General features: G+C 35.1%; 1 long non-coding RNA gene across 1 annotated transcript; it reads left to right on the top strand.

Annotated features, from left to right (window-relative positions):
- The first annotated feature begins 12,159 nt into the window (after window positions 1-12,159).
- Window positions 12,160-13,808, top strand: LOC125243889. The gene is made up of 2 exons (XR_007179172.1): window positions 12,160-12,282; window positions 13,166-13,808. It is a non-coding gene; the product is annotated as an uncharacterized LOC125243889 (long non-coding RNA).
- The last annotated feature ends 11,091 nt before the right edge of the window (window positions 13,809-24,899 follow it).

The raw sequence follows: 24,899 nt of genomic DNA, 5'->3' as shown, positions 1-24,899 counted from the left end.
TTTGCTACATATTTTTAATGGTTTAAATGTGTACTCTACATGTTTGACCACTTACGAACTCTCATTTAGCCTACTATATGTTGTGTACATGACTAATGTGCCCAACCATCAGCAATAAATAAATTACTTTTAGAGCACAAAATTGTTTACAAGAGAACAAATTTCTTCATTGATCTAGTCACTTAATTTTGCTCTTAGAATGCACTAGATTCATGCATGGGTCACTCTTGCCTGTCTCCAAAACTTGAGAGCCCTGCTTTAACCTGGCATACACATAACACATTATCAATTTATATTTTCAAATCCGTTAAAGGATTATTAGGCTGCATAAATTAGGTCAGCCGGAACGGGAACACTTCCTATAACACCAGATGTACTTGTTACATCAGAAGAAGAATGGCATCTACGCTAATATTAGTCTTTCTGTTTATCCCGAGGTTTACCGTAGTCAACATTTGTCATTACATTTTAATTGTAAATTAGTTGCTCTGAATGATCTGGATGCTCATTTATGAGAATGCAACGTCAATTAATTTTCATCATTGTGTTTATTTTTGTGTGTGTGTGTGTTTGTCAGTTCAATGTATCAGTGTAAATATTGTGGCATTCAAGTGATAAAGCAGTCAGAAATTCTTAAACACTATAAACTTAAGCATGGCCACTTCAGGCATGGTCATCACTTAAAATGTATTCATCCTGGCTGCTCTTGTGTTTTCAAAACATGGAATTCATTTTCGGCTCATTTGTCCAGGAATCAGACTAAAGTCTCTCAGCAACCCAAGATTGTAGTTTCTTTATTTATTTATTTATTTATTTATTTATTTATTTTTTGTGATTTATTTTCTTTCTGTGAACTTGGGACAGAACATGACTACTTTCTTCACATTTGTTGTCATCTCCGAAATAATGAGACTGTCACATGTATGTTCAAAGGCTGTGACTATAAACCCAATGTATACAGTACTTTCAAGTTCCACAAACCTCGCAAACACAAGATGCAAGAAGTGTGATAGATGAGATGCTGATTAGACATCACTTGCATATTGACCAGACAGTCACTGAAGAACTTGCATCTGCTGTGTGTATCAGCAATCCAGTTTGTAATGCTATTGGTAAAGGGAGTCCACTTGGCACCAGTCTTACTACAGACAGAATTTCAAAGTTGTTGAACCGGTAGAGTACTTTTTGGACGACAAACACACAAAAAAAAACAACAACAATGAAGTATGTCCCTATCTTGAAGTTTTTACAGCTGCCTTTGAGTAACAAGAACATTCTTGACACTTTAGACACTCAAACCATCAAGAATCATTGGTGTATGCATCCTATCGTGATGGTTTGCATTTCAAAAGCAAGGATTTCTTATCATGCACCGAGTCACGATTATTGCCGAATTTGTATGTGGCAGAAAAAAGCACAAAATCTGTGCTGTGTATTGGAATCTTGGCAATCTGCCACCAGGTGAAAGTTCTTCACTATCTTCCATATATTTGACATTACTTTGCTGATCAGATGATGTTAAGACCTATGGATGTTAAGACATTGCTACAATCTTTCAACATTGGAAAGCCGAGGGATTTTCATTGCACAGCGTGGTTCTTTTAAGGCACAGTGCAGACTGTCATAGCAGACAATCTGGGAGCACATGGAATTGCTGGCTTTGTGGAGAGTTTCTCCGGTGGATATGTGTGCAGGTTTTGTAGTGCAAAAAAGACTGAAATTCAGGAGAAAGAAGTGAGTTTGGATGTTTCAAATGCATAAATGTAAATGTAACTACATGTCAGGTCAGCAGTAGAGACTGAAAAGTCTTGTTGTGGTGTAAAAAGACTGTTTTGTCTGCACGTCTTTCCCATCTCAACGTCAGTACTGGGTACCTACCTGATATTGCTCATGATGTGTTTGAAGGTATATTACCAGTAGAGCTGGCACAATGTCTATACTTGTTAATTTAATTTCTAAGAGATTTTTCACTCTCAACAGTTTCAATGAATTAACTGAGAAATTTCCATTCAAATGGACAGACAAAACAAATCGCCCACATATTGTTCCACCTGCTTTCATGTCCAATGGAAGCATTGGAGGCAATGCTCATGAAAATTGGAGTCTTTTATGATTTCTTCCATTCTTGGTTGGACATCTTGTACTTCCAGAGGACCTCGCTTGGCAGGTCCTAATGGACCTTAAGGATATTGTTGAGTTGATTGTGGCACCAGTGCAAACAGCAGAATCAATTGCCTTTCTTGAAAGCAAAATTTGTGATCATAGGCACAGGTTGCAGGAAGTTTTTCCTGACATGAAACTTGCTGAAACATCACTTTGTGGAACATTATCCACTACTGATCAAGAAGCTGCAGTTTATTGGCTTCAAACTGTAAGTACGTTTTATTGTTTGTACATGTCTTTTAAACTTATAGTCCTGTTGCTATTTTTGGGTGCATCAAGGACATATACAAAGAGCAACGTATTTTTGCTTCGCTAGCCAGTTAGCTAAATTCTACAAACACCGACAAACTTCATAGACAAACAGTTGTTCATGCTATAAATAAAATGTATTCGGCTACAGTAAAGCTTTAATCAGGATAAAACTGTATATTGAAAGCTAACAAACAGCAGTGACAGCATATCTAAACACTTTGACACAAATACTAAATGAAATACCATTCATAAACATCCTTTAAAAGCCGCGATTGCAGAGGTTCTGCTTTATCCTCTTCATCTGGGTCTGATTCGGCTCAATTTGATACAGCAATATAGATGCCATTATTTACATTTCCTCTGAAGCGCTAACTACGAATGGTAAGGGGCGTGGCGTTTCCAGACGCTTCAGCGAATCACGATACACTGGGCCAGTTACTAACCTGCTGACCAATCTGATCTGTATTTTGGAGGGAGTGGCTTCATAGAAGCAGGAAGTCAAACGAGCCGTTCATATGACAGTGGAAACAGAGGTGTAGAATAAATTGTTATTGATCAGAAAGTGCGTTTTTGACTGTTCCTAAGGGTTTTTTTTTTATTAGCGGCAAAAATGCTCCTTAAAAGTTAGCATAGAGCCCTGAACATTTGAACTTGACAGTTTTTCCTGAACAGAGAATTTTGCTGTCCATTGTCAATGTAATTCGGCTAATTTAATGAGTTCTTTGTCTCCTAATTAGATTAAATATGAGTGTGAAGCTCTGAGTCATTGTGGAAGACAATGATTTCAGAATTCAGAAGATTGGACCTCTCATCTGGAATACCAGATAGTGTTGAGAATTTGGAATCTTTTGAATTGGTGGTGGTGGTTAAAAAGCTACAGCCCTGTTTTTGCATTTCAGATTGTTAATGTTTTTAAAAAAAATGGTTTTGACTTTGTCAGTTGGTCCTCACATATTTCACTTTTTATCTGTTTGAGAGTGCATCACTACATACTACATCACTACATGCTTTTTTTTTTAAAGTGCCTTTTGCTGTCTAAAGCAAAAACGTCTTCAAAACAAGGACTTCCATGTTAAATGGTTTTTTTTGTTTGTTTTTTTTTTGGTGGTGGTTAAAAAGCTACAGCCCTGTTTTTGTAAATCTGATTTGTTTTTTTTATGCATTTAAAAATGCTATATTGTGCACACATACATGCTGTTTAAAATTCTGTCTCTTGGTGTTTAAAGCAACGAAGTCTTCAACACAAGCACTTTCTGCACATTGTAAAATGTTTTTTTTTTTTTTTTTTTAGTGACTGAACATTTTTAATGTATTTAAAAAATGGTTTTGACTTTGTTTGGTCCTCCACAATTTTACTCTTTGACAGTGCAGCACTACTGTTGAATTTGAATGGATTTTTCCATTTTATTTAAGTGTATCAACTCTTACAGTATGAAGTTTAACATTGACAGTGCAACACTTGAACACATACATGCAATATGACTATTGTTCATGTACATGCACATTTTTAACTTTAATTGTCTTGCTGTTAAATGCAAAACAGCTCTTCTACAAGAAGCACTTTTATGTTCAATGAATTCAATGAATTACCTATTTTTTTTATTCTAAAATTCTTTTATTCTAAAATTCTGTATTCCAGGTTTGGTGCTTGGATTTTATCATTTGTACTACAAAATATATTGAATGCATTTAAGAATGTTTAGATAGAAAAATAAACCATGTTTGGTTGCTGTATTTTGGTTTGTGCTGCATTTATTTGACCATGTTTATTGGATAAAAAACTACATTGCTGGTAATGGATGCCATTTTAATGTATTTTGGCAAAACTATAGTGATTATATACAAAACCAGTATAGATCGGTACAAAATTTTGGTGGTTACACTAGTTTTACAGCAATTATTGTATATAATTATTAACAGAAGTGTATTTAAAGTTATGGAGGATGTTCTATAAATCTACAGAATTTTCCATTTTTGAACTGAAGGAAGTGTCTGTAATCTGAATGGAAAATGTACCGGTAATTTTCTGCCAGTACGTTATCTGTTATTTTTACGGAATTTCTTTTTTACAGTGTAGGCAATACAAGGTGATATCAGATATATTATGATGATTATCAAGCAATATAAGCAGCAAATAAAGATAGAAAAAAAAGATACATGTAAACCACTCAGCAGAGGCAGACGGGAAACTCACAAACACTTCAGTCACAAGCAGCTGCTGCTGGAGTTCAGTCTCATGCTGTACATTAACATGATCTTGTGTCTTTTACCGAGTCTCTTTATAAAGTGGGAAAGAAGATTGGATCTGGAGCCTACGTTCTTGTCCATAAAGGGATTAGAAAATGGGATGGCAAACAAGTATGCTGCATAACCCAAACTTTTTATTGTTCAAATTCACAAATGTAAAAAAATAAAATAAAAATCTAATTTAATTTTTTAGGTGGCCATCAAATGTGTTGATGATCCCGTGTCTGAAGACCCCATTAAAGTGGTAAGTCGAGAAGACTTCATTCTTCATGAAAATCTCTATTAAGAAATGTTTTATTAATATCTGTATGTAGATGTATGAGATATAACTGCATTACACAAACAAAGCCTAGAAACATCAGTAGTAAAGTAATTGTAAAGTTCATTGCTTTAGTTATTATTAGTCTGGAATCAACTAAACTTTTGTCAATCTCTTTTCTTTAGCCTGGGTATTTGAAACCTATGAATGAAGAGGCACATATAATGCTGAAGGAGCGAAACCCTCCAACTTACGAGCATGTAGTACGGTCAGACGACTGGTTTATGGAGAAAAATCAAATCACTTTAGTTTTGGAATATGACCACATGTCCTTCATGGACTTGTGTAAGTTCATCCAAGGAACGAGAGATTGCCTGAATGAAGAAACAGTGAGAAGCATTATGAGGAAACTCACTGATGCACTACATGACTGGGTAACACTTTAGAATACTGTATCTTACTTACTGCATAACTAATAAGGAATTATTGCAGAATTAATTGGTAGTTCTTCATTAACACTCAAGTCACTACTATTAACTACTAAGGAATATGTGTTAACTAATCAGTATGTCATAGCGTTTTTTAATTGTGTTAAGTAACTATTAGTTAATCAGTAACTAATCAATTCAGTAATGCCTCCTGAAGAACTACGATTAAGTAACTACTAAGTCAGCTTCAGGAGGAATAACTACTAAGTAACTATTAATGAACTGTGAAACTCAGTATCAGGTTATGGCCCTTTCTTCTTTACTACTAATGTTAGTTGATTTACTTAGATTTATGCCTACTGTACTGATATATATATATATATATATATATATATATATATATATATATATATATGCTCTGCAAATATTGTTAAACATTCGTTCATTTGCGCCACTGTATGTTTCTGTCGGTGGGTGCTATAATGTTGCATGTCTTGCATCACATGCAACTGTCAGCGGAGAGGTACATCGCTCACGCATTATAACAATGCGCTGGCGACACCTAAACTAAACACTGTAGATACCACATTAATGAACTGTAGAATTAGAAGAAAGTTGTTTATTCATTTATGTTTTTTAAACGAATGGTGAATTCTTCGTGTTTTTCCTCGTGCTCAACCATTTCCGTGGATGGCGCTTGAGAGTGTTAATTTTTTTATTCAAGTGTTGTCTGCAACCAGAAAATCAGGATGGATCCGTGACCTGCCAATACCTCAGGTATGTTTATGGCCTTATATATATTTTGTGTCTGTTTTTACTCAAGATATTTCACATTACTATTATAAAGTGATGCCAAATAAGTTCTGTATTTAAGGCAATGATCATTACCACATCATGCTCAAAGAATTACTTCTAACCCACTGATAATTAATAAAGAATTACCTCAACATTCTTAAGGAATTACTAAGAACCTGGAACAGTATTCTAAAGTGAAAACAATGGGAACCCATTGATAATTAATGAAGAATTACCACATCATTCTCAAGGAATTACTAAGAACCTGGAACAGTATTCTAAAGTGAAAACAATGGGAACCCATTGATAATTAATGAAGAATTACCACATCATTCTCAAGGAATTACTAAGAACCTGGAACAGTATTCTAAAGTGAAAACAATGGGAACCCATTGATAATTAATGAAGAATTACCACATCATTCTCAAGGAATTACTAAGAACCTGGAACAGTATTCTAAAGTGAAAACAATGGGAACCCATTGATAATTAATGAAGAATTACCACATCATTCTCAAGGAATTACTAAGAACCTGGAACAGTATTCTAAAGTGAAAATATCCTTGTGCATAAGTAATAAAGCCTAAAGTAGTACTAACATAAAAATGTAATTTTACTTTAAAAGATGACACATTTTAAGAACATTTACATTTATTGCAGTGTTAATAACATTTTCCAAAAAAAAAAAAAAAATTCCATACAACAAAACAATGAAAAAAGTGAACACTAAAACAAGAAAACAATACCAAAATTTTACCAAAAACAGATTACTAGGAACTTACCAAATATAACAACAGGAGACAGCAAATATGCCTAAACTTCAACTTTCAGCCAATGGTTCTCTAATACATCTAATTCATGTTACTTTTTTCTGGCAAAGGTCAATCAGCATGCCATTCTTCTTTTTTTCCTTGATTATGCTTCGAAGTGGCTCCCTTGTGCACATTTCTTTGCACTGTTTGGCAAACTCGGACAGTTTCTGGCCTCTGTGGAACTTTTCACGCAATGTCTTGTAGGCTTCAGCATCACAACACTCCAGGTCTGCTATCGCTGCCGTATCCACTATCGTTTTACGATCCACCCCACACTTGTGGTACGACAGTGTTTTGGTCATTCCCTGTGTTAAGTATTGCAGGACCTTTTTATATCTTTGTATAGCCTCTTCTGGAAGAAAAACTGGAAAAGATCAAAGGTGCATGCTTAGTATATAACTCCAGGAACACAATTTTATATATATATTAAAAAAATCATATGCAAAAGCCTCTAATTGTGACTGACATGTTTTATAGTAATTAATCTTTTTTAATTAGACTCTTAAAATTAGGTTTTTAATCAGTTATTGAAGTGCTTTATTTTCAAAAATGTCACTTTAGTCAGTTCATTGATTTCACTGAATGCATTTAAAAAATAGTTTGCCTTTTGCTTCAAAACCAGTTAAATACATATGTTTAACATCTTTTAAGTACTTAAAACAATTACCACTATACACACTAAGGACGGTCAGAATAAAAAATAAAAATTATTACCTAAAATATTAATTTAAGGTATTAATTCAGAAGTGCAAAGTATTTAAGGCATTGTTTATAATAAATCACTCACCAGACAAGATTTAGTATCTACAACTTTTTCAAATTACTCAAGGGCACTTTTTTAATAATGATGATGGCATCGTTATTGTATGTATACTTTTGTTCATGTTCTTGTTTTCATGTTTATGATTTCATGTCTTTTATGTCATAGTTTGATTCATGTTGCTTGTTTGTGTCATGCTTCCCTTGCTCCCCATGCGCTCCCTTAGTCAATGTGTCATGTGCTGATTAGTTGTTTATGGTTATCTGTTTCTGGGTCCTGTTTGTTCAATGGTTCCCTTGTTCCTTGAGTCAATTGGTTGTCTCAGTCCTGTGTTTACTTAAGCCTCTTGTTCTCCATGTTATTTGGTTGTGTATTGTTAAAGGGATAGTTCATCCAAAAATGAAAATTTGTTTATCTGCTTTCCCCCAGGGCATCCAAGATGTAGGTGACTTTGTTTCTTCAGTAGAACACAAATGGTGATTTTTAACTCCAACCGTTGTCATCTGTCAGCCCTATAATGGTCGTGAATGGGAATTCCATGTATAAAAGTCTATAAAAATCCACAGACATATCCAAATCAAATCCCGCAGCTCGTGACGACACATTGATGTCCTAAGACACGAAACGATCGTTTTTTTTTCTCTTTTCGAGAAACCGAACGGTATTTATATAATTTTTTAACTCTAATACACCACTATGTCCAAGTGCCTTTATCCTCCATGTTAATAAGGTCAAATTGCATTCTGATGACGGAAGTGATGTCGCGTGCGTAGACTTCAACGTGTGCTAGAGATCACTTCCACCATCAGAATGTGATCTGACCTTACTAACAGGGCGATGAAGGCAGTTGGACATAGTAGTGTATTAGAGTTAAAAAATGATATAAATACCGTTCGGTTTCTCACAAAAACCGATCATTTCGTGTCTTAGGATATCAATGTGTCGTCACGAGCTGCGGGGTTTGATTTGGATATGTCTGTGAATTTTTATGAACTTTTACACATCGAATTCCCATTCACGACCATTATAGGGCTGACAGACGGCAGCGGTTGAAGTTGAAAATCATCATTTGTGTTCTACTGAAGAAACAAAGTCACCTACATCTTGGATGCCCTGGGGGTAAGCAGATAAACATCACATTTTCATTTTTGGATGAACTATCCTTTTAATGTAACCCTGCTGTTGGTGAGTGTTATTGTTAAGATAAAGTCAGCTCATCATCAAGTCTGTTTGTGTCCAAGTGTAATGGTTGCTTTGTTTGTTTGCTCACACTTTAAATCAATAAACTGCACTTGGGTTAATCAACTCACCTTCAGTTTTGACTGGACTGTTATGGTTATTGGGACATAATATACATTATGAAAATGGCAACATACCTCTTTTGTTTTTTTTCATGTGTTTTGCTGGCTTTCTTGACTTTTTCTTATGCTTCCTCTTTTTGGGGGGTGAAGAGGAAACCGATGAATCAGAGGTGGAAATAGATTCATCTGAAGAGGATGAAGAGTTGACTTTACTTGCTTTTTTTTTTCTTTTCCTTTCTTTTTCTTTTCTCTGTCTTATTTTCACGCAGGTCAGGAGAGTCTTCATCGGAAGAGTCAGGGTTACCAATCACATTTTGGGGTGGTCTGGAAGAAGCTCCCTGCATCTCTTCCTTTGTTGACAATGCTGATAAGAAATAGAGACAACACTATTTTAATTTACCTTTAATTATTTTCCATCCTAAATGTGAGCTACTAATATGATTAAGACATACCAATGATTTGGAGAAGACTTATGTGTTTGCGTTTTCATAATTTCATAATTTATGTTTCATAGTGATATCGTTTGTGAAATATTGATTGGAAATATAATTGAAGTATTATCATTTTCTCCAATAGTTACTTATTTGATTTTTAGGTGTAGAATGAGTTATTTCACAATCACAATCTGAGTTATTTTAAAAAAAAATATCCTGGCTCTTCCAAACATTATAATTGGAGTAAATGGAGGGTGAGATTTTGAAGCTCCAAAAATTCCCTCCATAGATCTTAAAACATACTTCACGCAGCTCCAGGGGGTAAAAAAAGGCTTTCTGACATGTATTGCGGCATTTGTGAGAAAAATATCCTTAATTAAAACTTTATAAAGCAAAACAACAAACTTCATGTGTGATGATCATGTGATCATGATCAATGTATGTTAACTTTCGTGACGTCCTACACAATGCCATGATGAGATATGTATTCTTACTGTGTCAGTAGCGTAGCACATCATCATAGAATTGTGCAGTAAATTATGGAAATTAATATACATAGCATGCGAATGACCATCACACCGGAAGCTTGTTGTTTTGCTTTATAAAGGCTTTGAGCCATGTGAAGTATGTTTTATGATCAATGGAAGGAAAATTTGCTTTTATTAGACAACATTTTACCATTTGTCAGACTGCTGCGCAGGAAATCCCTCTCATTCTCTAGATCTCTGCATTTGTCCTCAAGGACCTTGATTTTGGATTTCAAAAATGAGTTTTCTTCCTTAAGTTTTATTAAGGACACCTGCTGGGTTGGTGCTGGTGGCGCTGATGCTTCTGTTGATGCAAAACACAAATATTATATTAATGATCAAAGTCGAGCCAAAATTGGTCGTATTTAATATTAGATTAATCATAAATATCATATAAACTTCCTTGATGTTGTGTTTTGTATAAAAATCGTATAACTGGTGTAATTTTGAGGCAAAACAATGGTAGCCTACTGACATATTCTAAGATCTGCTTGTTAAAGTTATTTTCAGTTATGATAGCTCAAACATGCATTATAGCCTGGGATTAGAACTAAGCCTTGTCTGTGAAACCGGGTTTTAACAGAAAAATAAATAATAATAAAAATGTATACTATCCCCCATGCGTTGGAATGGAATTAGCTTCGGTGGGTCATATAATTCGCACATGGCCGACATGTGTTAACTAACTAACTTAATGCTAATGTGAAAAACTAATTTGAAAAAAACATATGATATGCACAATTACCTTCTTTGTCATTCTCGTCGATCAGACGTTGAGGTCGTGCTCTTTTGCGCGGATTTCTCCTCTCCATGCTTTCTTCTGATTCTGAACTGGAACTATACGTAGGCCTAAGTCTATTCTTCAATCCTATTTGCGTAATACGCCCATCTCTGCTGACGAGTTCAATCATCTGATGCGATTCCTCTCCGCCGAGTTCATTACTCCAAAGTGTGATCAAATGAACGGCTGGCTTTATTCCAGTTATTTGAATATCTTCAAAAAATCGGATGAAATTTTTATACTTTTTTCTGTCTTGGTCAAATTGTACGCACGCCATTGGTGCGGTAAATGGCTCTCAATGAAATGCTATATTCTGGATCTTTTTAACAGTTCTTGAGCTCATACATCCAAATCCCTTTTAGGTTTGTTTTCAGTTTTAACGTTGTTAGCGATATCTTGCCGTGTTAAAAGTATAGCTTCGAATAATAGCTAAAGCTTGTCCAATGAGTGTGCAGACTGCGCACATACGTAAAAGTTTGGTGAGAACGTAGGCTACGTAACTTTTCCAAATAAGGACAAAAAGGCACCTAGCAAATCATACGTTATACATACATTGTAGTCTTGGGGACAGGTTTTGAGCCGCGAAATAATGGGACTTGGAACGAAAGTTCTTTCGCTTTGTGAGCAGACCAGCAGAAGAGGTACAAGAAGGTTAATTAAATGGCTAAAGAAACACAGACTCATCAAGACAAGAATGAAATGCAGACTGTGTAAAAAACAAATGAAATTCCAGAGGACACAAACAGGCGATGGATACCAATGGTAAATTAATTAAGAATACATAAAAAACTACAATATAATGCTAATATAAAATTTCTAATGTAAATGATCGATGTCACGGTCATTTTAGGGAATGTCGAAGACTGTGTATATCTTCAGTTAAGGTCAACCTTTAGAGTCTTCGTAGCGCGCTAAGAGACAACATTATCGGGAAACCCAGCCCTGGTCAGTGGTCCTATCTGCTTAGCAAAGGAAAGTGGTGGGGATGAGTTCTTCTTCTCCACTCTTTTTTAGGCGCGACATGTAAACAGTATCTATAGTGCATCTGTAAGTTCTAGTTAAATAAATATTTCACCCTAAAAATGAAAATTAACTTATCTTTTACTCATTCCGTTGTTGTTCCAGTGTGTTCTTTATTTTATTTTTTAACTTTCAAAATTTAGTTTTTTGTCATCTGAAAAAAGGACATAAGGAAACAACACAGGAGTAAAAGACGGGTTAATTTTCGTTTTAGATTAAACTATCCATTTAAAGCACCATAACAGCAATGATTTGATTGATTTTCAAAAAATATATATTTTCACTTTTATTTTCAGATACTGCCAAGGACTAAGATTAAGGCAGGTCGACATGATGCAGGATGGCATAGCTGGAAGTTCAGCAACCCTGAGTAAAATGAGTCGAAAGCTTAGGCTGGTCTGTATTGATGCTTTAAAGAGATATAGAAATAAGACTGGACAGAGAATGGGTGGAAGAACAGAGTTCATCGTAATAGATGAAAGCAACTTCCGCCATAAAAGGAAGGTGGGATTTTATTTTTAATTTTATGTTTAACAGTTCTTGTGAAATTTCACAGTTAATGCAATGTTGAAAAAAAAAATTGTAAAATAGACAGTGTGATGTAAAATTAACATAAAAAATTAAAATGAATGTATAATGTAAAATAATTCCATGTTAAACTACAGTAAACTCCTAATAACTACATTTGACAGCAAACACAAAAAAAATTCTATGAGATCTGCAGTATAATACTATCAGATTGTAATGATGCAGTTATATTGTTATTTTATTATGTTATACACTTGGGGGTACTATTACACATCTCAATATCTTCCAAACAAAAACAGACAAGGATGACGCAGAAACAACCAATCCATATGTAAGCAGATGAATATAAAAAAATAATGGTGGCTGTTATTTTGAATGTCCAAAAAGCACATCCATCATAAAACTGTGCCATATGGCTCGGGGGGTTACTAAAGCTCTTCTAATGTGATTTGCGGCATTTGAGTGAGATAAATATCCTTATTTGAAACTTTATAATGCAAAACATTGAGTTTTTGATACAACTGTCTCTTGCAATGAGTAATTAATATTAACGAGCAGTGGAAACGCCTCTTGGTGTTGAAACTGGACGTTGCATCCCATGTCATACGTTCTACATCATATGTAGCGCCGCAATTTAACAGCAAGAGGCATTTCCACTGCTCATTAATATTGATCAGTAGGTGTTACTCACTGCAAGAGATGGTTTTAACAGAAGCTGGAAGTTTTGCGTTATAAAGTAAAAAGTCATTTACCCCTAGGATGGTTTGAGGGTGAGTAAATCATGGGGTAATTTTTATTTTTGGGTGAACTGTTCCTTTAACTAAAGCAGTTATTAAAATGTTTTTTTTTGTACTCCTAGTATGCACGTGGAAGAATAAGTGAAACATGGAAAAGGAAAAAGTGGGTGTTCGGCATGCTGGCCATAAAGGCTCAGAGACGGCGACCGATTTTGCGACTTGTAAAACGGCGTTCAAGACATCGCCTCATTCCTATCATCAGAAGACATGTTCGCCCAGGATCCAAAATTTTAAGTGATGATTGGAGGCCTTACAGGTCTTTGAGTAGGCTGGGCTTCTCACACTACTCAGTGAATCACAGCAGGTTCTTTGTGAACCCAAACCATGGAGGGCACACACAACATATCGAAAGAGCTTGGTCTACATACAAAGGACAGATATGGAGGTTGAGAGGCAACAAGACTGAGAAGCTCTTGAAGGAGCACTTAGCTTGTATTGAATGGACTTTTTGGATGGGGATGGATCACACACATGGTCCTCTGGGGCGGTTGATGAAGGATATTAGAAAGTATTACTGCCTTTAAGGTTTTCCTCAAATACTGTAATTCATTGCATCGTTTAGAATGACATGCTTATTGACCTTTGCCAGAAAAAAAAAAGTAACATGAATTAGATGTATTAGAGAACCATTGGCTGAAAGTTGAAGTTTAAGCATATTTGCTGTCTCCTGTTGTTATATTTATTAAGTTTAGTAATCTGATGTAACATTTTGGTATTGTTTTCTTGTTTCACTGTTCACTTTTTCATTGTTTTGTTGTATGGAAATAGAAAAAAATAATAATTGAAAACATTATCAACACACTGCAATAAATGTAAATGTTCTTAAAATGTGTCATCTTTTAAAGTAAAATTACATTTTTTATGTTAGTACTACTTTAGGCTTTATTACTTATGCACAAGTTTGCTATATTTTCACTTTAGAATACTGTTCCAGGTTCTTAGTAATTCCTTGAGAATGATGTGGTAATTCTTCATTAATTATCAATGGGTTCCCATTGTTTTCACTTTAGAATACTGTTCCAGGTTCTTAGTAATTCCTTGAGAATGATGTGGTAATTCTTCATTAATTATCAATGGGTTCCCATTGTTTTCACTTTAGAATACTGTTCCAGGTTCTTAGTAATTCCTTGAGAATGATGTGGTAATTCTTCATTAATTATCAATGGGTTCCCATTGTTTTCACTTTAGAATACTGTTCCAGGTTCTTAGTAATTCCTTGAGAATGATGTGGTAATTCTTCATTAATTATCAATGGGTTCCCATTGTTTTCACTTTAGAATACTGTTCCAGGTTCTTAGTAATTCCTTGAGAATGATGTGGTAATTCTTCATTAATTATCAATGGGTTCCCATTGTTTTCACTTTAGAATACTGTTCCAGGTTCTTAGTAATTCCTTGAGAATGATGTGGTAATTCTTCATTAATTATCAATGGGTTCCCATTGTTTTCACTTTAGAATACTGTTCCAGGTTCTTAGTAATTCCTTAAGAATGTTGAGGTAATTCTTTATTAATTATCAGTGGGTTAGAAGTAATTCTTTGAGCATGATGTGGTAATGATCATTGCCTTAAATACAGAACTTATTTGGCATCACTTTATAATAGTAATGTGAAATATCTTGAGTAAAAACAGACACAAACTATATATAAGGCCATAAACATACCTGAGGTATTGGCAGGTCACGGATCCATCCTGATTTTCTGATTGCAGACAACACTTGAATAAAAAAATTAACACTCTCAAGCGCCATCCACGGAAATGGTTGAGCACGAGGAAAAACACGAAGAATTCACCATTCGTTTAAAAAACATAAATGAATAAACAACTTTCTTCTAATTCTACAGTTCATTAATGTGGTATCTACAGTGTTTAGTTTAGGTGTCGCCAGCGCATTGTTATAATGCGTGAGCGATGTACCTCTCCGCTGACAGTTGCATGTGATGCAAGACATGCAACATTATAGCACCCACCGACAGAAACATACAGTGGCGCAAATGAACGAATGTTTAACAATATTTGCAGAGCATATATATATATATATATATATATATATATATATCAGTACAGTAGGCATAAATCTAAGTAAATCAACTAACATTAGTAGTAAAGAAGAAAGGGCCATAACCTGATACTGAGTTTCACAGTTCATTAATAGTTACTTAATAGTTATTCCTCCTGAAGCTGACTTAGTAGTTACTTAATCGTAGTTCTTCAGGAGGCATTACTGAATTGATTAGTTACTGATTAACTAATAGTTACTTAACACAATTAAAAAACGCTATGACATACTGATTAGTTAACACATATTCCTTAGTAGTTAATAGTAGTGACTTGAGTGTTAATGAAGAACTACCAATTAATTCTGCAGTAATTCCTTATTAGTTATGCAGTAAGTAAGATACAGTATTCTAAAGTGTTACCAGTTACTTTAGCAACCGCGGAAAATACACTAGTGTTTATTATTATTTATTTATTTATTTTTGTACCACATTATGTTTGAGTAGTTGTAGGCTAGAAGTAATGATACACGTGGCAACTTTTTGAGCATGTTGGCAAACATATTTTGATCTAAATTATCCAGATAGAAATTTGTTGCCTATTCTATATGGGAAAGTGCCCAAGCAACATTGCTCAGCTAAATTTCACAAATAGTTGCCCCTTTTTATCATTGCCTTAAGAGTTATCACGACAGCAACTAAAGTCTCTTACTCAATGAGGCTAACTGATTAGTGATTAGCTTGACAGTTGCACTCTTTTCTTCAGTAAATTTAACGCCATGGGGGACAGTGAGTGGACTCGACAGAAGGTAAGCTGGACGTTAGATGTATTTCCAAGCACATAAACGCAATGCCACTACTACTACTACTAATAATAATAATAAAATAAATTAAATACAGAACCTTCTATTCATCATAAGTTTCAATCAATATGTAGTTTCACTGCAAGGGATTATGATTAACTTGACATCACTTGAACGTATACACCACATTGGAATCACATGCTTCACTTCTCACTCTTTTATACTGGTGTTTGTGGAATGATGTCTTTATTTACTTTGTCACCATAATAAATATATTTGCGGACAGCTGAGTGCAAATGAACACTCAGTATCATAACAAAGAAAATATTAATGAATTCCTGACAAGCATGATACTTTCCCCCACCCCCAGCTGTTTTGTCTGATGAGGGGAGAAACATTGCTCCTACTGCCTCGGTTCTCCTCAAACAACTGCAGGAAGAGAAGAGGCAGTTGATGGACCAGAGGGATCAGCTGAGAACAGAGTTGGATCAGCTGTTAGACTCAACTTCTGCACCGACCCCTGTCCCATCAACTGCACCTGCCCCTCCTCAAAGCTACAGTAAGTTACATTGTTCTTTTGAAACATGTTTTTAAATTATTATATATTTGAGTTTCCCCTGACATGCTATTTTGTATGTTGTTGAATTAAAAATATTAAAACACATGTAGAGAATTTGTTAAAAAATAGTTAAAGGTGCCGAAGAACAAGCTTTCAAAAGATGTAATATAAGTCTAAGGTGTCCCCTGAATGTGTCTGTGATTTTTTTTTTAATTAATTTTTTTAACTGCCTATTTTTGGGCATCATTATAAATGTGCCGATTCAGGCTGATGCCCCTTTAATTGCTCGTGCTCCCCTGCCCCCGGAGCTCACGCATGCCTTGAACAGCATAAACAAAGTTCACACAGCTAATATAACCCTCAAAATGGATCTTTACAAAGTGTTCGTCATGCAGCATGTCTAATCGTGTAAGTATGGTATTTATTTGGATGTTTACATTTGATTCTGAATGAGTTTGAGGCTATATGCTCCGTGGCTAAAGCTAACATTACACACTGTTGGAGAGATTTATAAAGAATGAAGTTGTGTTTATGCATTATACAGACTGCAAGTGTTTAAAAATGAAAATAGCGACGGCTCTTGTCTCCGTGAATACAGTAAGAAATGATGGTAACTTTAACCACATTTAACAGTACATTAGCAACATGCTAACGAAACATTTAGAAAGACAATTCACAAATATCACTAAAAATATCATGTTATCATGGATCATGTCAGTTATTATTGCTCCATCTGCAATTTTTCGCTGTTGTTCTTGCTTGCTTACCTAGTCTGATGATTCAGCTCTGCACAGATCCAGACGTTCTGCCCTTGTCTAATGGCTTGAACATGGGCTGGCATATGCAAATATTGGGGCGTACATATTAATGATCCCGACTGTTACATAACAGTCGGTGTTATGTTGAGATTCGCCTGTTCTTCGGAGGTCTTTTAAACAAATGAGATTTATATAAGAAGGAGGAAACAATGGAGTTTAAGACTCAGTGTATGTCATTTCCATGTACTGAACTCTTGTTATTCAACTATGCCATGGTAAATTAATTTTTAATTCTGGGGCACCTTTAATTCTATCTGCATGGACAGATTAAGTATTTAGGGGGGTATTATTTTGGCAGGCTCATTTTGACCCACCTGCCAGGATTTTACCCCCATTATTTCTTCTGTCTGAATACCCAGAGTAACTTAAATGGGTCTGATACACCTACAGTAGCAGTATGGTTCAATGCAACATTTTATTCTATTAAAGCTGTCTGTAAAAAAAAAAATCAAACTAAACTTTGTTATTCAGGACGGTAATACCTGAGCTTATGCAAGTACAGTATGAATTTCTATTTAACATATTAAAAAAAAAAATATATATATATATATATATATCAACAAATACAACAATGTCTATGTACAGTATCATCCATGGAATAATGAAAATTACCAAAAAACAAAACAAAAAAACAAAAAACAAAAAAACAATAAAAGAATAATGGTACAAAATCATCTTTGTCATCCACTTTTGATGTTCTCTGGACACATGATTGGTGGTACCACCGATTGCAGCAGTCACAGGCAATCTGAAATTTAGCAAAAAACGTTTCTTTCTGTTCTACCAGACAGACACTGATGGTATTGTGATAGATGTAAGTGAAAAATATATAAAATACATTAAGAAGTAAACAGTAACTATTTACCCAGTAAGTATCACCACTTTCCTCCCCACAGCTGGCTCAGGTCATCTAAAACAACCAATTCACATGAGAAGATGACACAAATAGTCAAAAGGCAATCAATGTCTTGAACAATGTACTGTTTTTAAGGATTGATTGATGATCACAAGAAAAATAAAAAAATAAAAAAAACGTTATTGCATTAGACATTGGATCCGGGTCTGTAATTATTTAACGTAACATGCTAAATGTGGTTCAATTTTCCCTTATATAACAAGTCTGTCTGTGATCATGGTGTAAGATCAACAGATCCTCAGATACTTTGATCTCCTGAGATATGGACAGCACAAACACATACATCCATTTGTCTCCACACCCCACAGCGTGAAGTTGCGGGAAGGCTTCTTTCTATCCTGTCCTTCCTTCACATTTGCTCCTTCTCCCCCACTTCCTTCCCTTTACACATTCTTCCCATCACTCAGTTCACTTAAAAAGATTATATACAAATTATAATGTTCTGTCAATGCAAGTGAATTAACAGTCATGTTTGGTATTGTTTGAAATGTCTCAGTGCAACTGGTACAATGGTCTCGTCTACATGGAAGTAAACCAAAGGTATTAAAGGTTTTAAGAGTTTAGGGATACTTTGGTTGCAACCATGGGTGTGCCTCTTTCCCAGGGTCTTTCATCCAAATTACCTCCTGTTCCACAGCAAGGTGCGAACCCCTGAGGTCTGTGGCCCTAGTCAATGCAAATTCTGATAGTTAGTTCGTGCCCCACATCGGGGGATGTTTTGTTTGGTCTGAGTATTTAAAGAAATGTTGCAAAAGGCTCAGGGCGACTCTGTATTCAGATGAAGCCCATATTGATGAGTGTCCAGGACACTCAGCAATGTGTATTTTTCATGTCAGGTATGCATCTTACTCTATTTCTGAGCATTTGATGTTTTGTATTGATCATCTTTGAATTGATTATGTAATTGGCATGATACATTTACCTGACTAATAAATTGTCACATTTGATTGTATTCTGACTTACTCTGAAATTATTGACTTCAGTAGATTACGATGTATCCATTGTTACCGCAAATCTGCGTCAGGTTAGTAACGGACTAAAGTCCAGTTGAGTGGAGCATAGGGCACACTAACTGTGATTTTAGAGCTCCGACTAACGCTTGGCATTGGTTCAAGTGTACTTAGACTGTAAAGGCTAAAAAGGGAATTCCGTTTAGGACAACAAAATGTTGATCGACCAACCTAAATAGGGTGAGCCTTACCTCTGTTTATTGTAACGTTACTCTAGCTAAGTGTACATGGGAAACCATGGCATAACCAAACCAAAGCTACTATAAGAGAAGTAATATTGGTCAGCTTAACTGTAGTAGTGGTTGTGACCTCTGACTAGAGTTAGTGTTACTTTAATTCAAGTGTATACAGATCTATGGGAGACTAAACCAAATACTTTTAGAGAAAGCAAGCATGAGAGCGGCACTCTATTTGTATAGTCAATTACCTCTGTCTAGTGACCAAGACTGACGAGTTTGTGATCGTGGGCCCGCATATTAATGAATGGCCAGTGTGAGGACCCTGTGCGACACTGAGAACCGAATGAACGAGTACAATAAGAGTAAAGAGTTAAATAGAATATTCAAATGTAAAGCCAAATTATTATACAAATGACCAATAATCAATTGACATTCTTTAAAATCGAGGTCATAATAACATGGAGTCGGATAAAAGATTATTTGGAATTAAACTACTTTGCCACGCTGAAAAGGCCGAACGCGCAAAAAACCTTCCCCGTCCTGTGGAAAACCGCTGTTGGGCTGATTGGGCGGGCCTTACAGTCACATCATTCACAACATCACGAGAGGACTCGTCAAATACAAAGTTAAGCTGACGCACACATCTCAGCAAGGATGCTGTGCTCACAATTACGTCAACTTCACCATTAGTTTACATTAGTTTTTTCTCAGACAAACCATCATAACAAAAATAATAATTACATTAATTTAAAAAACATTTACTAATTTCAACATTTTGTCAATTACCTGTCTTTTTCCGCACTCCGAAACACATTATGTCTTTGAAGATCGAACACCACTACATGACTGTTTCTTTCCGCCTCCTATATTAAGGCTGTGAAATATTTGTGATGATCAGCCCCTTCCTATGGGATCAGATTCCCGCCAATAGTATTGAAGTCACGGATCAAAAAATAATAAGCATAAATCAAAAATGTAAAAACACATGTAAAAATATATAGCGCAAACTTAAAAAAATAATGCAAAATGATCGGAGTGGCAAAGAACATGGTCACAGATCAAAATATAATAAGCGTAAATTGAAAAATCAAAAGCACATTTAAAAAAATAACAAGCACGAATAAAAACACTTTAAACACATTAAAAATGATATTGCACAAATCTTAAACTTGTGTTTGTGTTCTTAAAAGTTGTTTTTTCTTCCGTTTATTACTCTTTTCTTTCTGCTCTCTTACATTTTCTGCTCATATTTTACTCTTTTGTACGCTTGTGCTGTTTTTCTCTTTGCTCTTCTTTCTACGTTTTGCTCTTGCGTTTCCAAATGTTGCAGTTCGAGTTTCATGTAAATTAGGCCGGGCTTAAGCGCCACCATTGGTCCACTAGTTCTAGATTGACAGCTCCTCCTCTAGCCAATCAATCGAAGAGGGAATTTGATGTCACTCCGGTGCGATTCGTGGCGGCTGTGGCTAATTCGTACAGGTGTGTGAAGATGAATAATCAGCGTCAGCTGGCAAATGTCGGCCAATCTCAGGTAATTGAACATAAACATATTGTTAATGGGTTAAATGTGACATATTATAGGTGCATTGACTGCTCGCTGAAATTTGGTTTGATAATGTTACTTAATATTTTGTGTATATTCGCAGGCAGTGTCAAGGCTGCTTTTAGAGCGACTGTTGTCGCGATTACAGGAAGCCATGCAGCGCTTGCCTCTGGACCTGAACTATTTATATTTTATTTGCACCTGTGTTCTGTGCTTTCTAACCGACTGGACACGAGACGTACCTCTTCAGTTGTTGTGAGTGAAATTGCTGGACCAACGGGACGTCCCAAACTAATTGTGTCTGAGCAGCACCTCAGACATTTAATTGAACTGGGTCTGACTGTACCTTGCATTTCTAAACTGCTTGGTATGTCAACACGAACCGTGGAACGAAGAATGCACAAGTTTGGCATTACAGTGAGGGGAACATACAGTCACCTGACGGACGAAGAGCTAGACAATCTTGTGGTTACAATCAAAACTCCGGTTACAGAATGATGAGAGGACACTTGAAAGCTCTTGGTCATCGAGTCCAATGGAGCAGAGTCTGGGACTCTATGAATAGAGTGGATTCAGCTGGAGTTCTCGCTAGAATATCACAACTTGGACATGTTGTGAGAAGATCCTATTCAGTCCAGGTACCTCTGTCCCTCGTGCATTTGGACACTAACCACAAGCTGATTAGGAACGTTAAATTATTTTTGTAGATGTTACTTGTACAGCAAGATATTTATTCTGTTTTCAGAACTATTTAGGTACCTGTTTGGATAAGATATTATTTTTTTATATTCAGATATAGCTTAGTAATATTTGGGGGCATAGATGGCTACTCAAGAAAGGTTAGTGATAAATTGAGTCTATACTGTCATTAAATAATTGTGTAAATATGTTGTCATACAATTTTGTAGATGCCAATAACTTTACAAAACGCGTTATTCATCAGGTCATATATCTGAGGGCTGCAACCAACAACAGGGCAGAGACTGCTCTAGGTTTCTTCCTCGAGGCAGTAGGAAAGCAAGGAGTTCCCTCACGGTATGCATGTACATTTGAGTACATCTATCTACATAGACAGACAGATAGACAGCATAGTCTTAAAACGCTCATCAAACATTTGATCAAACATTTAAAACTTGAACTCTTTAAACTTGCTTAACTTTACTGTTTTTGTCGTTTTCTTACTGTCTGTCTTAACATGTAGGGTAAGAGCAGACCAAGGAGTAGAAAATGTGGACATTGCGAGGTGGATGTTCACAGTTAAAGGCTGCGGCAGGGGAAGCTTCATTTCAGGCAAAAGCATTCATAATCAAAGGTAGTTTTTTTGTTTTTGTTTTGTTTTTTAGGATGGGTAATTAACTTTTTTATTATTATTTATTTATAAAAGGTTTTTGTCTAGCTTTTAGGATGTCCGTTTCAAACGTGTATTATGACATTCTACTTGGTTTGGAAGACAGTGGCTCTCTGCTTCCATCCAATTCCAATTCCATTCACCTCTTCTGTGCCCATTATGTCTGTCTTCCACGCCTCCAAAGAGACTGGATACTTTTACAGAGGCATGGAATGACCATTCAATCCGCACGGAACAAAATCTTTCCCCCAATCAGTTGTGGGAAATGGGAATTGCACAGCATGCAGTCGATGTTTAATTAAACACTGAGGTATGATAGTAGTGAATTAAAAAAAACATTTTGCTTCAAGATGAGACTTACCCACTGGAGGAGAACACTGGTGTGGTGGTCCCTCAGGTTGATTCTCCGTTCTCAGAGTATGAAATGGCACATCTCAGGACAACCATTAATCCAGTCTCAGAGTCCAGAGACTTTGGCCAAGACATCTACTTATCAGTGTTTTGTGCAGCAGCTTGTTGAATAGCACATTGAAGCTTAAAGTATCAACACTGTAATACTTTAAGTATCAAACAGTCCATAGCACACAGAGAATAAAGAATTTTTGTTAAAAAAAACTGATGTGCACATAAAACGAAAGCAAAAGACTTTTAAAAGACTTTTATTTGAATTGAGATTTTCAGATATCTACTGTAGGGGCAGACCTCTGCACAAATATTCCCTTTGAAAACCTGTAACTTAATGAAATGCAACATTAGTACCTTAAAACAGATATGCCATTACTCAAGGAGAGCTCTATAACAGAGCAGGTTCAATTTGAACAAAAATATTAAACAGAAACTGCCATGTTGCATATCTTAATCCTGATTACAGATACAGAACTCTTAAAAGGCTCACTTCTAAAACATTTCAGAATAATAAAGAAAATAAAACTTAATTCTCAGATACAAATGTTGTGCAGACAGGTTGAGTTATGTTAACAAAAACTATTTCCTAACACTAAAGTATGTTTTAGGAAATTACAACTCAAATTAGGATTTTTAAAAGAGCCTTTGGGTTCGCTGGATGTTGGCTGCTGTTGAGAGAAAAACAAAAAGGAAGAAAAATAATCAATCACCAACAATCATCTATATTATATATTAGATAAGTGTGTGAATCAAAAAGAGTACTTACATAATAGAAGAAATGACCTGTTTTCAGAAGTGTAAAAAGAAGGGGAAAATGTCAGCGTGTAGTCTTCTTCTCTCTCAGACGGTGCAGTGCACGCGACAGCGCGTGTGAAAGAGAGCTTGCGCGCTCACAGCCAAGCCTTTCAAAGTAACTTAACTTTTGTAATGATGTAAAGCAAAAAACATACATGTAAATACATTGTGTTTTTTGTGAAGCTGTCCGTTTGTAACTAAGACATGTTTATTAGCTATATGTACGTTCATCGACTTGCTCGGACTTTATATCCATAGCTCGGCCCTTTAACCAACATCCTTTCATAGCAATAATAAATAAAAATTGGTAACAAAAGGAATGAACACTTATCCCAGTCGATTAGTTAACATTTAAGTTTCAAAAGATAAAAATTTTAGTTAAATTACCTCAGATTAACGTTACCTCAGAGAATAACGGTAACATTAGTGGCTAGTCGCCGCTTTATAGTTTGAACCGCAACAAGTAATACTCATGTTCAAGCTAAAATGGGTATGTTTTTATATAAAATAAATCAATTCACCAATATTTTGATGATTTTTGCGAATTTAAAAAAAAGACAACTGCTTAACTTACCTGACAGAAGCGAGATCATGAGCGAGAGAACCGGATTTCCTACGTAACGCAAAGATCCCGCAGTCTCATTGGTTATAATCAATCACGTGCCGAAAAGCTGATAACGGTCATCTAAATTGTGTAGGTTTAAAATTCTATTACTTTTCCCTTAATTTTCCCCTCATTTTATAAACATTTAATTAATACATCACTAAAGAATACCAACAATAATAAAATGGGAAAAAAAGTTCATTTCAATACATCCATTATTATAATAAATACAACTCGTAGTGCATAAAATGAATGTGCTCATACTAGTGCATAAAATGAATTATGAATTCATTATTTAACGGTAATATTTGGTTTATTAAAAAACTGTTAATTTCAATACATAAATACAATTAAATAATTTCAATTAAATATTAATAAAATTTATTAAAATAGATTTAAAAACATTATAATAAATACAATTGAATTAAAACAAGTTCAAAACAATTAAAATAAGTTCATTACATAAAATTCATTTACAATAATTTCATTTCAATACATTATTTTAATGAATACAATTAATTAAAAATAAATGCATTTATATATTAAAATAACTTATTTTAATTAAAAAAATTTCATTTCAATAAATATCCATAAATATCCATCAGGTTGTACTGTAGAAGAACAGAACAAGACAAGTTAGCTGCAATATCAAAACTTTGTTTTGGTTTTCAAAAAAGCAAACAACATGTGTAAATTACAGTTCATATTAACTTTAGAAAAACAATAGGAACTCACATCTTTCCAGAAAAGTAATGAAACATTACATGAGAGAAATAAATGAGAAATATCTTCACTTTCTTTTTTTATATCAAGCATATAT

Source organism: Megalobrama amblycephala, linkage group LG1 (genome assembly GCF_018812025.1).
Source record: "Megalobrama amblycephala isolate DHTTF-2021 linkage group LG1, ASM1881202v1, whole genome shotgun sequence".
In the NCBI taxonomy this organism is placed as follows: domain Eukaryota; kingdom Metazoa; phylum Chordata; class Actinopteri; order Cypriniformes; family Xenocyprididae; genus Megalobrama; species Megalobrama amblycephala.
The sequence above is the reverse complement of the archived record's forward strand: the minus strand, read 5'-3'. Positions and strand labels throughout refer to the sequence as shown.